Genomic DNA, 6,132 nt, shown 5'->3' with positions numbered 1-6,132 from the left:
AAAAAACTTCTGGGGAAAAAAATAAAGAGAAAGAGAAGGAAAAAAGAAATGAAAATAGCTTGAGTCATGTGCACCTTATACCTCAAAAATCCCATCTTTACTTCACAAAATTTTGGAGAAGTTTTGTGCAGTAGATTTACCCCATGCAATGTGTCATGGATCTCTTGACTGCTGTTTCCATGAGGATTGATTGTGGATCCACGCAAAATGAAAACCTTGATAACTTTGATATTTTCTCTGTTTATTATGATGTTACCTGATGATCATTGTGAGAACTTTTATTTTCTTTACGTTGAGTTGTAATCCATACTGGAGGCTGTAATCCTTGATCTTCATCAGCAAGTGCTTCAAGTCCTCCTCACTTTCAGTAAACAAGGTTTTTTCATCTGCATATCTTAGGTTGTCAATAAGTTTTCCTCCAATCCTGATGACCTTTTTTCTCTCCCATATAATTCAGCTTCTCTGATGATTTGCTCAGTGTATGGATTGAATAAGAATGGTGAGAGGACATAACCCAGACACACACCTTCCTTGATTTTAAACCATGCAGTATTCTTTTGTTCTGTCTGCACAATTGTCTCTTGATCCGTGTACAGGTTTCTCATGAACACAACAAAGTGTTCTGGAATTCCCATTTTTCTCAAGGCTATCTATAATTTGGTATGGTCTACACAATCAAATGCCTTGGCATAGTCAATAAAACACAAGTAAACATCTTTCTGATATTTTCTGCTTTCAGCCAAGATCCATCTGACATTAGCAACGATATCTGTTGTTCCACTTCCTCTCTGAATCCAGCCTGAGTTCCTGGAAGCTCCCTCTCAATGTACTGCTGCAGCCCTTATTGGGTGATCTGCAGCAAAATTTTACTTGCATGTGATATTAATGATATTGTTCTATATTTTGAGCATTTTATTGGGTCACCTTTATTTGGAAGAGGTACAAATATAGATCTCTCCTAGTCAGTTGGCCAAGTAGCTCTCTTCCAAATATCTTGGCCTAGATGTGAAGCCCTTCACTAAGCATCACCTGTGAAGTGCTTCTGGTGCTTCATCAGCTTGATGAAACATTGCAATGGCTCAGTTCCTAGAGCCTTGTTTTTGGTAATGTCTTCAGTGCAGGAAGACTTCTTCCTTCAATACCATTGATTCTCAATCATATGTAACCTCTTGAAATGGTTGAGTGTCAACTAGTTCATATTGGTACAGTGACTGTGTTTTCTTTCTATCTTCTTTTGATGCTTCCTGCGTCCTTCAATATTTTGTCCATGTACTCTTTCAATATTGCAACTAGAGGCTTGAATTTTTTTTTTCTTGCGCTCTTTCAGTTTAAGATGTGCTGAATGTGTTCTTCCTTTTTGGTTTGCTAACTCCTGGTCCCCCCACTTGTCTGTCACTTTGTCATGCTGTGGTGGCTTGTGGTGCTGTGATGCTGGAAGCTATGTCACTGGTATTTCAAATGTGAGCAGGGTCACCGAAAGTGAACAGGTTTCGGCGGAGCCTCCAGACTAAGAACAGACTTCAAAGAAGGACCCAGTTCCCCACTTTGGAGGAAGCAGCCAATGAAAACCTTATGCATAGCTTATGAGGAAGAGTGTGGCATCAGGATTGGAGAAAGACTTATTAACAACCTTCAGTGTTCAGATGACCCAACCTTGCTTGTTGAAAGTGAGGAGGAATTGAGGCACTTGCTAAAGAAAATCAAGGATTGTAGCCTTCCGTATAGATTACAACTCAATGTTAGGAAAACCAAAATCTTCACAACTGGACCAATAGGTGACATCCTGATAAATGGAGAAAAGGTTGCAATTGCCAAGGATTTGGTCTTACTTGGATCCACAGTCAATGCTCACAGAAGCAGCAGTCAAGAGCTCAAGAGACGTATTGCATGAGCTAAGTCTGCTGCACAAGACCTCTTTAGAGTACTGAAGAGTAAAGATGTCACTTTGAGGACTAAGATGTGCCTGACCCAAGCCAGGGAATCATATGCATGTGAGAGTTGGACATCGAATAAGGAAGACCCTAGAAGAATCGATGCATTTGAACTGCGGTGCTGGAGAATATTGAAAGAACCGTCGACTGCTGAAAGGGCAAACTGATCTGTCTTGGAAGAAGTAAATCCAGAATACTCCTTAGAAGCCAGGACGGCAAGACTTCGTCTTACATACTTTGGGCATATTGTCAGCAGAGAGCAGTCCCTGGAGAAAAAGAACATGCAGGATAGAGTGGCAGGGTGGCAAAAAAGGGGTAGGCCCTCGAGGAGATGGCCTGGCCCAGTGCCTGGATCAATGGCTCAGACACAGGAACAATTGTGCGGGTGGCGCCGGACCATGCCGTGTTTCGTGCTGTTGTGCGTCGGGTCTCTGTGGGTCAGAGCTGACTCGATGGCACCTAACAACAACTCTAGGTTTCTGCACATTTGACCCTCTTCTCAAGCTACCCGTGGAAGCTTGCTGTGCAGCCCTCCTTCACCATTTTCTCCAACTCACGATTAAGAAGAAGTTTCAGCGTCTCTTCTGACCTCCTTTGGCCTTTTCTTTCCTTTTTTTTTTTAATGATCTTTTGCTTTCCTCATGTATGATGTTCTTGATATCATCTCACAGTTCATCAGGTCTTCTGTGTTTAATTAGGGTTTAATGTATTTAATTAGTGTTGAACGCATTAAATTAGTGCTTAATGCATCAAATCTGTTCTGGCGATGTTTCCAAAATTCAGGTGGTATGGACTCAAGGTTGTATTTTGGCCCTCGTGGACTTGTTTTCATTTTCTTCAACTTCAACCTGAACTTGTATAAGAACAATTGATGGTCAGCCCCACAGCTGGCTCTTGGCCCAGGTTTTAGCTGCTGACAGCTAAAAGAGGCTTCCCCAGCCTCTCTTCCCACAGACGTAGGTCAGTAGATTTCTGTGATGCCATGTGGAGGAGTCTACATGTCTAGTCAGCATCTATGTTGTTGAGAAAGGGGGCATTTGAGATGAAGAAATCGTTGTTCTTGCAAAATTCTATCATGCGTTCTCCAGCTCCATTTCTGTCATCAAGATCATATTTTCCATCTACTGGTCCTTCCTCTTTGCTTCCAACTTTTGTATCTGAATTCCTCTTTGATCAACTTCAGACTGAAATTTTGGGTGAAATTCTTCCATTTTGGCATCTCGAGCTTTAATGGTTGGTGCATCGATTTGAACAATACTTGTAGTGGTTGGATTTTCTTGTAGGCAGGTAGATATCAACCTAACAGGCACAGCTAGCTCTTGCTATGTGTCTTTTGATGATGAATGTGGCATCGGTCCTCTTGAACCTGTCACTCCTGGCAGAGTAAACCATGATTTTTTTGATGCAAAATGTCAATAGCAGTCCATTTCAGTTCACCAATGCCTTAGATATCGATCTTTATGCAGTCCATTTAATTTTTGATGATTTCCAGTTAGACTAAATTTCCTATAAAGTGACAGTTCAACTCGGTCCTAGAGGGTTTCTCTGAGTCAGAACAGACTCGTTGGCCCACAACAAGTTGAGACAAATGGTACAGACCCAAGAAGAGACCAAGAGTCCAAAGGCGCAGAAGAGAGCACAGAGGCACGGAAGGGGAGGATTCCTATAAAGCTCCAGACTCTGACAGTCCAAAAGGAAGTTGGGCGCCTCCAAGACCCGGCTTTGAGATGGCAGCCCAGAAACTTGGTTACCCTGATTCTTCTCATCCTCCTCACAACTTCTTTCTCCTCTGCTTTCTGGCTCTCTCTCACTGACTCTCTCTCTCTTTCAAAAGAACAGAAGACAACAAGCTGGAACTAGCTCAAACTTTGGAATCAGACAGACCTGGGTTAGAGTCCCACCTCTGCCACATATCCACAAGGTCACCTTACGCAGATCACGCAGCCTCCCCCTGCCTCAGATCCTTCATCTGTACAGTGGGAATATCACCAGCACCCATCAAATGAGGTATGTGAAGGACACTGCCTGGCAGCTAGTCCAGGTTCCTTCTCTCCTCTCCCTCTTCTTACCCCTCATCCTTTCTCTCCTGCAGTCAGGGATGAGTCCTGCCTGTTCTCCCTCTCTACCTGGGCGCATCCTGGGATCATGAAGTGGCTACTACTTCCCTCTCCTGGGTGGTACGATGTTCATGATCCTACAAGGAGGCCTCGGAGGTATGGTCAGGGCCTCCAGGGAACAATGGAAAGGCAGAAGACCCAGGCTTAAGGGGCCATGGATCAGGAGGCTGTCCAAGGAAAAGGATAATCAACCCAAACCCGAACGCACTGCCATCAAGTTGATTCCACCCCCTAATGACCTAATCGAGCAGAGTAGAACTGCCCCTGTGGGTTTCTCCTGCAGAGAGCCCAGTAGGTTTGAAATGCTGACCTAGTGGCTAGCAGCCCAACTCCTGTGCCACCAGGCTCCTTGAGGGTTTAAACTGGAAGGAACCCAAGAGCTCCCAGCCCCACCCTTCATTCAGGCAGATGAAAGCCGCTGGCTTTGTGTCTGGATGGGGAACGCCCCCTGAGTCTAGCACAGCTCTTGGAACCCTTACACCCTTGCCCTGTGAGCAAGGCACCCCTAGGGCATCAGTCTAACGCACTAGTTAAAAACCAGCTCGTCAAGCAGTACTTTGGGTTTCCTTCAGAGAAGAGCGTTAGGTGGCTGGAAAACAAGAATCGCCTATTCTTTCATATCATATTCTGAATTTTGAACTGTGTTGATTTGTTACTTATTTGGAAAATAAAACATAAGTAAACAAGAGGTGAACTATGGAGCCAGACTCATCTAACTTTACCTCTGGTTGCTTCCTCTTTGTTGTGGCACACTGGACAGGTTGCTTTACCTCTCCGAGCCTCTGTCCAGGGAGAGGAGCTGAAGTCAACACCATCTACATCCCAAAGGCATTGCAGTAGTAAGAAAGAATTGCTTGAAAAGGCATTTTTCCGGGTGTTGGCCCACAGTGCTGGCCCACAGTGCTGACAGCGATGGATCAGTGGAAGAGTTATCCCGAAATTCAATTCCCACAGCACAGCACAGCTGCTACCAGCTGTCAGTGGAGGCGAATGTTGCTTTGATGCTGCACAGAGATTCCAGGCTGAGACTAGCGGGAAAGGCCGGTGACCTACTTCTGGAAATCAGCTGATGAAAACCTCATGCATTTTGATACAAAGGTTCTATAGAAGAATCCTGATCTTCTATCAGGGGAAAATGTAGATCAAGATTTCAAATTCTCACGGAATTCAGATTTTCTGGATCCAAGGATGCTGAAAGAGTTACCCGGGGGTCATCTTTAAACTTCAAGCCAAAACCATGCCCTGAAGCCTTCTTAACCAGAGTTTGGCTGACCCAGTAAAGAATGTCTGCCTTGAGCTTGGTTTTTGTTAGGACAGTGTTCTTTGATCTACGTGGCATCAAATGGACAATGACAACTCCGGGGACTAGGTAGGAAACTAAAAGGACAGTGGCTGTCGAGGGAGAACGATGTAGAAAGGGACAGTGAGCGTGGTTACACAGCATAAAGAATGGAATCAATGTGACTGGATTGTGAGTGAAGAAATTACTGAGGTGCTATGTATAATCTCTGTGTATTTTCTAATGTAAAATAATTTTCTTTTTTAAAAGAAAGAAAACCCTCTGAGTCACCACAGTCTCATCAGTGACCAATTATGGAGGTGCCGGCCACAGGAGTGGGCGGCGTATGACAGTGCACAGGGTCCCCATGAGTCAGGAACCAGTGGCTCAGAGCTGACTCAGCGGGCACACGGGAAATGCAGCTGGCTCCTTTCTGCGGCTTGTGCTGAATCCCAGGGCCAGAGAAAGCAGTGCTCAGGCAGCTGCGGGAGGTGGCCTCTGCTCAGATGCTCCCCAACACAATGGGCTCTGCTTCTGCCTCTCTGGCTCAGCTGTGTCACCTGGGCTGTCCCCTCGAAGCACTAGTGGTGATGGTGACCGGGGGAGGCAAAGAGTTGAAGATAGCCCAGCCCCTGACTTTGGCAGAGTGGCAGCACTTGACTCTTGTGGGGACCTTTGTGGACTTTCTGTGAACTCCATGGGTGGTAGCTCTGAGTGTGTGTGTGTGTGTGTGTGTGTGTGTGTGTAAAAATGTGTAAGGGAGGGTTGTCTACCTGGAGTAGATTCACTGCAGGCAGTGAGTGGA

This window comes from Echinops telfairi, unplaced genomic scaffold (genome assembly GCF_000313985.2).
Source record: "Echinops telfairi isolate 266 unplaced genomic scaffold, ASM31398v2 ScPeMD7_7457;HRSCAF=8495, whole genome shotgun sequence".
Classification (NCBI taxonomy): Eukaryota; Metazoa; Chordata; class Mammalia; order Afrosoricida; family Tenrecidae; genus Echinops; species Echinops telfairi.
The sequence above is the reverse complement of the archived record's forward strand: the minus strand, read 5'-3'. Positions refer to the sequence as shown.